Below are 11,874 nucleotides of genomic sequence, written 5' to 3' on the forward strand. Positions count from 1 at the left end.
TCCAAGGTCATTCATCTTTTTCTAATCTGTAATATGGCAGTCACCATTTTGCCACAATTTGTGCACCGCAAACTTCAAATGTTTCAGATTTTGTTAAAATTTTTGGTGAATTCTAACCAAATTCCATCATTGTAGAATCGATTCCCTCATCTCTGTTCACAACCACGTGGTCCAGCAGGCGACAACCTCACGATAAAGTGACCGAGCAGCGGATGACTCTCTGATGGGGTCTGTCACACGTTCGGCCGACACGTCGTTGAGTTTTTGCGTTCCATAATAATAGAATATACGATGCAGCATATAGGAGAGCCCTGGAGGATGAGCCCCTGGAGTCGCGTCCTCTGGTGGGTGCGATGTTCTGCAGGCAGGATGTAATATGGTGGCGGTCTTATTTTATCATTGCTGATACCGGGAGCTTTGTGCTATAATTATCTACAATATGGAAAACATGACGATAAAGAATAAATCCTGCGCTCCCTGCGCTCACGGAATGGCTGGAATGTGTTTATTTGAAGGTTTTGAGTTGTAAATCCGCAGCTCGAGTTGTTATCGTCTTTGTTGGATCAGGCGTTTCATGTGAGATAACGATGCGGGGAGGGAAGTTGTGACAGGTGTCTGCGCTCCTATGTTCCTGCATCTTCAAAAGCCACCAAAATAAACCCGTCTCCTTGTTTCCATCTGCATAATATTAATCCACCTGAACACAGAACAGGATCAGCTTCTCTGAGGTTTTATGTACAAGAGCGGCAGGGTTAGTCAGGGGGGTGGGTGGGGAGGTAAGGTATATACATACATATATAAATATATGTATATAGTATACGAGGGTGTCTTTATATACAGGATAAAGGGGTGTCTATATGTATATATATATATATGTGTATACGGGGGTGTCATTATATATATTTCTATACAGTATATGTGGGTGTCATTATATACAGTATAAGGGGGTATCATTATATACAGTATAAGGGGGTGTCAATATATATATACACAGTATATGTGGGTGTCGTTATATACAGTATAAGGGGGTGTCATTATATACAGTATACGGGGTTGTCGTTATATACAGTATAAGGGGGTGTCTATATGTGCATTATATATAAATGACTTCATTGATTGCAGTGATTACCTCGCTCGTCAGCTGAAGAGGTCACACAACATTAATCTCTGCTTAAGATACAACAGCAGCCTCGATAATAAGTAACGATCACTGGTAATTATTAGCCCGGTAACGAGCGAGTAAAGGCGGCAGCTTACGGAGAGATAGATGGCGGCGAGTTCATGTGGACCAGGCTGGAAAAGAGAATTTAAATGATCTAATTTTGGTAAAAGTCAGTCCCTGCTCCTGCAGTGCTGGGCTTAGTTCTACTATACAATGCAAAGTGATTGCTGCAATGTCTGGTTGTCGTCTACAGCAGGGGCGGAGCCTCCAATAACAGCAAACCCCTCCCCAGAGGATCTCAACCCACTAAGTATCTGTCTGTATCTCTGTATGTTTCTGTGCCGGTTCACTAACTCACTGTCGGAAGGGGATCACATCCCACCAGCATCCATTACAAATTTTACGTACAAAGGGGGGGAATACATGAACAGTTTTATGCCACTTTTTACTTTCATAAAGTGTTGAGGAAAGGGGTGGGGTTTAGCAGAAGGGGTGGGGTCTCTGCCAAAATGAAAGATTTTTCATAATTTACCCCAGAAATTAGCGTGAATTATGCTCATTGCAGGTGCATATTTGCTTTTCTGTTGCATGGAGCACCAAAGATGTGCCAAATATATTAAGAGGTGTGCACTGCTTAATATATTTGTTGCATTTTCCACCAATGTACATTAGTTTAAGACTGGGGTTTGACATGCCGGTCATAACATATTTTCCGCAATGTTCCTTTAAATCATTGGCTCCACAGTCGCCTCTTTCCCATCAAACCTCGCCCCCCCCCTCCCTATTCTGAGAAGTGGCGTCCACCGGGTGTTCTGCGCGGTGGAATATTAGAAGGTCACCTGCCGACAGCCTGTGACATATTGGAAAAAGAAGCTGCAGGTGAATTTAGAAAGTCTCATCACACGGCGAGCTCAGAATGAGTGAATTCATCTATCACTGGTAAAAACGCAGCCGTGAACGCGGGGGCCTTGAAGGTTGAGCGCAGACACTGCTGACCCTGCCGTAAATGACCATAATTCCTCAAGATTTGGGGCTGCATGGCAGGTGGAGCTCCAGGCTGTCATCTGAATGCACAATCCGGGGACATTAGCCACGTCCGTCTCTCCTTCCTTCACGTCACACAGATTTGGGGAAACAAAACGTCTCTACAGTGACACCCGAATAATTATCATTTCAATTTACAATAATTATAAAAATGATCCTAATATTTAAAAGCCAGACCTCACCCCTTATATGTAAAGTCACATTCCTATAGTTTGTCATAGACAGTCACATGAGAGCTGGATTATCAGACATTCTGGATTATCAGACATTCTGGATTATCAGACATTCTGGATTATTGGCCTATAAACTAATTGTACAGAAAGTTCATGAAATCTGAAAATACAATAAAATCCTCTATCGGGTTCCACCTCACTGCGAGTTTTTTCTCATTTCATCTAAAGTGGAGCTGTCACTAGGACATAAACGTTGAACTGGTTATCTGATCTGAGTAGCGCCGTCTCCCTGATTCCAGCGCTGTTTTTCATTTATTCCTGGACCCCCCCCCCCCCATTCCAGAGATATGGCCGACTGTTGTGATGTATCCCTATATGCCAATTTGCTGTAGTTAGCCAACGGGGGGGAGCTCGCTTCCCTGCCTCTGAGGGCTTATTCAGATGAATGGAAAATATGTCCGTGCAACGCATGTGATTTTCATGTGTCTCGCACGGACATATGCTAGTCAATGGGGCCGTGCAGACAGTCAGTGATTTTTGTGCAGCGTGAGTCCGCTGCGTAAAACTCCCGACATGTCCTATATTTCTGCGGTTTTCTCGCATCACAGACCCATTGAAGTCAATGTGTGCGTGAAAATCACGCGCACCACATGGAAGCACTTCCGTGGGACAAGCGTGATTCGCGCAACAGCAGTAAAAACTATGAATGAAAACAGAAAAGCACCACGTGTTACAAACATACAGAGTATCATAATGATGGCGGCTGCGCGAAAATCACGTAGCCACGCATCATACAGGGATGACACACAGAGCTGTTAAGTACCATTTGCGCGTGCAAAACGCCGCATATTTTGCGCGCGCACACGCTCGTGTGAATCCGGCCTTATACTGAACAATCAGCAGGCTTGGGAATAGTTCTCGCCCTGTTCACTAACTACAGCAAATTAGCATTTAGGCAATCAAAACAAGAGGGGCTATATACCTGGAATGGGGAGTGGAGTCCAGGAATAAACGAAAAACAGCGCTATTAAGGTCAGTAAATCAATTCAACTTATATGACTTAGAGACAGCTCCGATAACCTTTGAACCTATTTATACAGGTAACATATAGAATACAGCTCTGGAGTATAGTACGGAATGAATAGTGGGGATGTAACTGAAGATAATTAATGTAATGTATGTACACAGTGTCTCCTGCAGAATAGTGAGTGCAGCTCTGGAGTATAATACAGGATGTAACTCAGGATCAGTACAGGATAAGTAAAGTATGTACACAGTGACTCCACCAGCAGAATAGTGAGTGCAGCTCTGGAGTATAATACAGGATGTAACTCCGGATCAGTACAGGATAAGTGATGTAATGTATGTACACAGTGACTCCACCAGCAGAATAGCGAGTGCAGCTCTGGAGTATAATGCAGGATGTAACTCAGGATCAGTACAGGATAAGTAATATAATGTATGTACACAGTGACTCCACCAGCAGAATAGTGAGTGCAGCTCTGGAGTATAATACAGGATGTAACTCAGGATCAGTACAGGACAAGTAATGTAATGTATGTACACAGTGACTCCACCAGCAGACTAGTGAGTGCAGTTCTGGAGTATAATACAGGATATAACTCAGGATCAGTACAGCATAAGTAATGTAATGTATGTACAGTGAGTCCACCGGCAGAATAGTGAGTGCAGCTCTGGGGTATAATACAGGATGTAACTCAGGATCAGTACAGGATAAGTAATGTATGTACACAGTGACTCCACCAGCAGAATAGTGAGTGCAGCTCTGGAGTATAATACAGGATGTAACTCCGGATCAGTACAGGATAAGTGATGTAATGTATGTACACAGTGACTCCACCAGCAGAATAGCGAGTGCAGCTCTGGAGTATAATGCAGGATGTAACTCAGGATCAGTTCAGGATAAGTAATGTAATGTATATACACAGTGACTCCACCAGCAGAATAGTGAGTGCAGCTCTGGAGTATAATGCAGACTCAGGATCAGTACAGGATAAGTAATGTAATGTATGTACACAGTGACTCCACCAGCAGAATAGTGAGTGCAGCTCTGGAGTATAATACAGGATGTAACTCAGGATCAGTACAGGACAAGTAATGTAATGTATGTACACAGTGACTCCACCAGCAGACTAGTGAGTGCAGTTCTGGAGTATAATACAGGATATAACTCAGGATCAGTACAGCATAAGTAATGTAATGTATGTACAGTGAGTCCACCGGCAGAATAGTGAGTGCAGCTCTGGGGTATAATACAGGATGTAACTCAGGATCAGTACAGGATAAGTAATGTATGTACACAGTGACTCCACCAGCAGAATAGTGAGTGCAGCTCTGGAGTATAATACAGGATGTAACTCCGGATCAGTACAGGATAAGTGATGTAATGTATGTACACAGTGACTCCACCAGCAGAATAGCGAGTGCAGCTCTGGAGTATAATGCAGGATGTAACTCAGGATCAGTTCAGGATAAGTAATGTAATGTATATACACAGTGACTCCACCAGCAGAATAGTGAGTGCAGCTCTGGAGTATAATGCAGACTCAGGATCAGTACAGGATAAGTAATGTAATGTATGTACACAGTGACTCCACCAGCAGAATAGTGAGTGCAGCTCTGGAGTATAATACAGGATGTAACTCAGGATCAGTACAGGATAAGTAATGTATGTACACAGTGACTCCACCAGCAGAATAGTGAGTGCAGCTCTGGAGTATAATACAGGATGTAACTCAGGATCAGTACAGGATAAGTGATGTAATGTATGTACACAGTGACTCCACCAGCAGAATAGTGAGTGCTGCTCTGGAGTATAATACAGGATGTAACTCAGGATCAGTACAGGATAAGTAATGTAATGTATGTACACAGTGACTCCACCAGCAGAATAGTGAGTGCAGCTCTGGAGTATAATACAGGATGTAACTCAGGATCAGTACAGGATAAGTAATGTATGTACACAGTGACTCCACCAGCAGAATAGTGAGTGCTGCTCTGGAGTATAATACAGGATGTAACTAAGGATCAGTACAGGATAAGTGATGTAATGTATGTACACAGTGACTCCACCAGCAGAATAGTGAGTGCAGCTCTGGAGTATAATACAGGATGTAACTCAGGATCAGTACAGGATAAGTAATGTATGTACACAGTGACTCCACCAGCAGAATAGTGAGTGCTGCTCTGGAGTATAATACAGGATGTAACTCAGGATCAGTACAGGATAAGTAATGTAACGTATGTACACAGTGTCTCCACCAGCAGAATAGTGAGTGCAGCTCTGGAGTATAATACTGGATGTAACTCAGGATTAGTACAGGATAAGTAATGTAATGTATGTACACAGTGAATCCACCAGCAGAATAGTGAGTGCAGCTCTGGAGTATAATACAGGATGTAACTCAGGATCAGTACAGGATAAGTGATGTAATGTATGTACACAGTGACTCCACCAGCAGAATAGTGAGTGCAGCTCTAGGGTATAATACAGGATGTAACTCAGGATAAGTACAGGATAAGTAATGTAATGTATGTACACAGTGACTCCACCAGCAGAATAGTGAGTGCAGCTCTGGAGTACAATACAGAATGTAACTCAGGATCAGTACAGGATAAGTAATGTAATGTATGTACACAGTGACTCCACCAGCAGAATAGTGAGTGCAGCTCTGGAGTATAATACAGAATGTAACTCAGGATCAGTACAGGATAAGTAATGTAATGTATGTACACAGTGACTCCACCAGCAGAATAGTGAGTGCAGCTCTGGAGTATAATACAGAATGTAACTCAGGATCAGTACAGGATAAGTAATGTAATGTATGTACACAGTGACTCCTCCAGTAGAATAGTGAGCGCAGCTCTGGAGTATAATACAGGATGTAACTCAGGATAAGTACAGGATAAGTAATGTAATGTATGTACACAGTGACTCCACCAGCAGAATAGTGAGTGCAGCTCTGGGGTATAATACAGGATGTAACTCAGGATCAGTACAGGATAAGTAATGTAATGTATGTACACAGTGACTCCACCAGCAGAATAGTGAGTGCAGCTCTGGAGTATAATACAGGATGTAACTCAGGATCAGTACAGGATAAGTGATGTAATGTATGTACACAGTGACTTTGCTGTTTATGGAGATTAGTTTTATATATAACTGGATACAAAATATATTGACAAAAGTTTATTCTTTCAATGTTTTAAATGTTGCATTTTGATTCCATTGATAAAATTGTTTGATATTGTGTGTTGTATTATTGGTTGTGCTCCTCGGATTTTGACTCTTTCCTTAAGCCTATTGATATGGTTATTTTTGGCTGACATTGATTGCACTCACTGTTCTTTATATTTATGTTCAAGCCTAAACTATGTGAACCCTCTCCACTTCTCAGCACTTACAATGGACAATCTCGCATCAGAAGTGTTCCAGCCATATTGGAAGTTGAAAACTTGACTATAAGGTAACGATTTTTGAGCCAAAAACTGAAATTCTGCGAAAATGACCTATTATCAGGCGTTGTTGTTACAGTGAAGTGAAGTGGGAAACTTCCTGAGTTCTTAAGGTTAATAAAGTGTTTTAGCCTTTGGCTTCTGGACTCGGCAGTAGATAATTGTTACCTGGAAAATCACAAGCAAATTTAAGTTATCAGTTAATGGAGGAGAATGTTGGTCGACCGTGGAGACAGGACGCACCTGAAATGTCCAATCAAATCCTATTAAGGAAATTAGTAATTACAGTTGTGACGAGAAGACTCCTGACAAGCCGTCTGCGGAGCACGAACCCTGCGGTGACCTCCCCGTCTTCTGCGTGGACCCCGAGCCTTCTGCTCATTAGACAAAGACAGGAGGCGACACAGCGGATCCGACCAAGAGCAACATTAATGCTCAATAAACATTGCCGAGGCGTTCTAAAAATAACCGCCGCGTCCTGGGCTCATCCGCAACGTGTAACGCTGGCAGAGAGGATGACGCTCATGGACGCCAATGATGTCCCCACTCTTAAGGCAAATTAACCTAAAATTATAAAAAACTGAAACTATTGGTCCTTGAGTCGTCATCTTCTTGTCACTCGACTCTATCTGCTTCTGGGAAAGCTGAGTGACAACCATTATAGCCACCATGACAACTCCCATAGTGCTCATTACCCGGCTTTTCCAGAGTCCTGTATTTCGGTAATACAGCAGTGTCCCCCCCCCCCCCCCTTATATTGCAGTGGATTCATAAGCAAATTTGCCATTCTGATGTTTGGTAAGGATGGGTGACTCCTCTGTGGCAGCCATATGTGTTTGTTCACAATTTAAAGGATGGAAACGACACAATGATTTTTCTATATTTATATATTTGGAATTCAGTGGTCTGTGATATTAAGTCCAATTCCTTTAATCTTCTATTGAATAATCCGCAAAGTCTGTTTCTAGCACAGAACAGTAATTCAATGTGCAACTTCCCAAGAACCAGAGTAGAAGAGATTTAAACAGTAGAAGAGCAGGGTCCTGCCAGCAGCACAAAGTATTTCAGGAGACAAGTGTACTGATTTTGTGGGAGGTCTCAGTTTGAAAGTTACATTGAAAGGGGCAAGGTCCACAGCAGCACAGAGTATTGCAGGATTCCCAGGAAGAGAATTGAGACGGCCAGTTATTCAGACGTTTTCTTTGACAGTCTCAGATATAGGTATAAATTAGAAACTTTTTTAGTCTTTGCTAACTTTATAAAAGTCTGTTGGTCCGGACAAGTTTGCTCCAGTGGATGAGAGCAGCAGAGTTCACAGTGATTCATTAATGCCATTGAGGAGCTCAGAACCGCTCTGTGGAGCTGGGACAATAACATGAAGGCCGTTTCTTGATGGATGAACGCAATGAACTTACAGTTTTACAATACTGGGTAACGTGAGCAGCACAGAAATAAATGTACTGACCTTAAGCAGCAAGAAAAACTTCCCGAGCGCAGGAATAAAACTTTCTGCACTCAGCAAAACTATAATTCAGCTTCTTTATAACTCAGGGAGACAATTACTGCCACTCACCAGTCAGGGCAATGGCATCAGAGCGCGGCCAGGGGTTGGCACCAACCTGCAAATTCATCCTGATACATTATAAGAAATATCTACAGTGGGGACACCAGACAAATCAACACTGTTATTGCTGCAGAGATTGCTCCATATATAACAACTACTGGTCAGACCCAGGAGTACAATGATTTGTGCTTGTACTGGATACATGGTTTATATGTTAGATTTAGGAAGGAAACTGAATTTACAACGTCACCATGTTATGGCTTGTGTCAAGAATTAAATTAATGATCTACAAAATAAAGCAGTTTTTTACATAGTAAACATATATTATACTCCAGAGCTGCACTCACTATTCTGCTGGTGGAATCACTGTGTACATACATTACTTATCCTGTACTGATCCTGAGTTACCTCCTGTATTATACTCCAGAGCTGCACTCACTATTCTGCTGGTGGAGTCACTGTGTACATACATTACATTACTTATCCTGTACTGATCCTGAGTTATATCCTGTATTATACTCCAGAGCTGCACTCACTATTCTGCTGGTGGAGTCAGTTTGTACATACATTACATTACTTATCCTGTACTGATCCTGAGTTACATCCTGTATTATACTCCAGAGCTGCACTCACTATTCTGCTGGTGGAGTCACTGTGTACATACATTACATTACTTATCCTGTACTGATCCTGAGTTATATCCTGTATTATACCCCAGAGCTGCACTCACTATTCTGCTGGTGGAGTCACTGTGTACATACATTACATTACTTATCCTGTACTGATCCTGAGTTATATCATGTATTATACTCCAGAGCCGCACTCACTATTCTGCTGGTGGAGTCACTGTGTACATGCATCACATTACTTATCCTGTACTGATCCTGAGTTATATCCTGTATTATACTCCAGAGCTGCACTCACTGTTCTGCTGGTGGAGTCCCTGTGTACGTACATTACATTACTTATCCTGTACTGATCCGGAGTTATATCCTGTATTATACTCCAGAGCTGCACTCACAATTCTGCTGGTGGAGTCACTGTGCACATACATTACTTATCCTGTACTGATCCTGAGTTACATCCTGTATTATACTCCAGAACTGCACTCACTATTCTGCTGGTGGAGTCCCTGTGTATATGCATTACATTACTTATCCTGTATTATACTCCAGAGCTGCACTCACTATTCTGCTGGTGGAGTCACTGTGTACATACATTACATTACTTATCCTGTATTGATCCTGAGTTACATCCTGTATTATACTCCAGAGCTGCACTCACTATTCTGCTGGTGGAGTCCCTATGTACATACATTACATTACTTATCCTGTACTGATCCGTAGTTATATCCTGTATTATACTCCAGAGCTGCACTCACTATTCTGCTGGTGGAGTCACTGTGCACATACATTACTTATCCTGTACTGATCCTGAGTTACATCCTGTATTATACTCCAGAGCTGCACTCACTATTCTGCTGGTGGAGTCACTGTGTACATACATTACATTACTTATCCTGTACTGATCCTGAGTTACATCCTGTATTATACTCAGGAGCTGCACTCACTATTCTGCTGGTTGAGTCACTCTGTACATACATTACTTATCCTGTACTGATCCTGAGTTACATCCTGTATTATACTCCAGAGCTGCACTCACTATTCTGCTGGTGGAGTCACTGTGTACATACATTACATTACTTCTCCTGTACTGATCCTGAGTTATATCTTGTATTATACTCCAGAGCTGTACTCACTATTTTGCAGCGTCAGAGCCGAAATCTCCCAGCATTCTTTGCTTTTTTCCGTTTTTGCACATACTTTGCTCTGGTGATTGGCATTTTTTTACTCCTGTCATTGTACAGTCATCTAATGGAAAATAAATGTTACCTGTATTCTCCTGATGGTAATTCCACGCACATCCATTTATTATCTTCCTCCCAGTACTAATAATCATGTTATATTGGATATTTGTTGTCTTTGTAATTCCCTGATATTTAGTTTAGCTCCAAATTGAACTAATTAATAATTATAAATTGTATGAGACTATTCTTGGGGGACACTTGATATAGCCCCCTCGCCCCCTTTGTATATGTGTTTCCAGGCTGTAGCAGATGGGATTAATGTGTGTTGCAGTGTGTTCTGTATATTTTCTCTGGCCTTTGGATAATGTCTCTGTTTATACGTTACATTTTCGGGCGATGACTTTTTCTGGGGAAATGAAAGAATAAAGCTCATTCATCGGGAGTCATTCACACACAGAGATCTCTGTATTCCCGGTGATGGCACCTTCCTCGCTCCTCGCAGAACGTGCAGGTGGGACATTTTATTGGGAATTACTACATTTGTAGCGTCTTCAGCGCAGTTACTGTTAGTTACTTCCAGATGGGCCGGAGAGTCAGCTGTTTGGGCCGCGCCTGAAATTGGATCCTCTCTCTTTAAGGGGAAACTTTTATGATCCTTCTGAGGGCCGCGCTGGAAAGGCGAGCGCAGCACTCACACAGTAACATTAGACGGTGCGCACAGTTGGGTTAGGTTACAGGTAGGAAATATGGCAGCCACTCATTCCACCATGGGACCGCGGCTCTCCACTATTTTCGGATGATTTGCACATTCTGTGAATGCTTCTCCCTATACAGACAGGGAAGGTGATGCCATCTGCTCTGCCCACAGTGAGAGGTTTAGATCCGCAGTCATGTGATGTAATGTCCTTCATGCCATCAATGCCATATCATCATCATCATCATCATCATCATCATCATCGAGCCAATGAAAACAGGACAAAAATGTTCCAGAAATGTGATTACATGAACCACTCAGACGACAAAACATGTCATCTACCCATCCTGCTGGTTTTCAGTTTTATCTGTTTCTGGGAAAGTTGGGTAAGAATCACGGTGGTCGCTATTAGATGATAGATAAATGATAGATAGATAGATAGATAGATAGATAGATAGATAGATAGATAGATAGATAGATAGATAGATAGATAGATAGATAGATAGATAGATAGATAGATAAATGATAGATAGGATTTCAAAGAATAGGCAGCACTCTACGTCTTGGTATCAAAAAAAGTGAAAAAGCTTTTATTCACCCATATGGCAAAGTGCAACGTTTCAGTCCCAATCTGGACCTTTCTCAAGCAGTTCCAACAATGTGTAACATGAGGTTTAAATAGGGTGTACCATAAGATCACATAATTACATTTGTCAAGTGAATAACATCATAAATAGACATGTATATAAAATATAAGAGACATGTAACAAACATCTCTACAGTGGGAAAAAAAAGTGCCAAGTGCATAGTGAGAAACATTTAAGAACTAGCCAATCACTGACCCGTCTATTCAATGTCCCATCTTTAATTGATCAATCAAAATTATGCAAACATGTGATATCATTTATATTCTAACTAATGACTCACTATCTGAAGATCCCTGACAGTCATAGT

General features: G+C 41.8%; 1 long non-coding RNA gene across 1 annotated transcript; it reads right to left on the reverse strand.

Moving 5' to 3' along the window:
- Positions 1 to 556: 556 nt before the first annotated feature.
- On the reverse strand, positions 557 to 11,163 carry LOC142664685 (uncharacterized). The gene is made up of 3 exons (XR_012851356.1): positions 10,179 to 11,163; positions 1,130 to 1,293; positions 557 to 697 (listed from the first exon to the last, which is right to left on the reverse strand). It is a non-coding gene; the product is annotated as an uncharacterized LOC142664685 (long non-coding RNA).
- Between the last annotated feature and the right edge of the window lie 711 nt (positions 11,164 to 11,874).

This window comes from Rhinoderma darwinii, chromosome 12, assembly GCF_050947455.1.
Source record: "Rhinoderma darwinii isolate aRhiDar2 chromosome 12, aRhiDar2.hap1, whole genome shotgun sequence".
Classification (NCBI taxonomy): domain Eukaryota; kingdom Metazoa; phylum Chordata; class Amphibia; order Anura; family Rhinodermatidae; genus Rhinoderma; species Rhinoderma darwinii.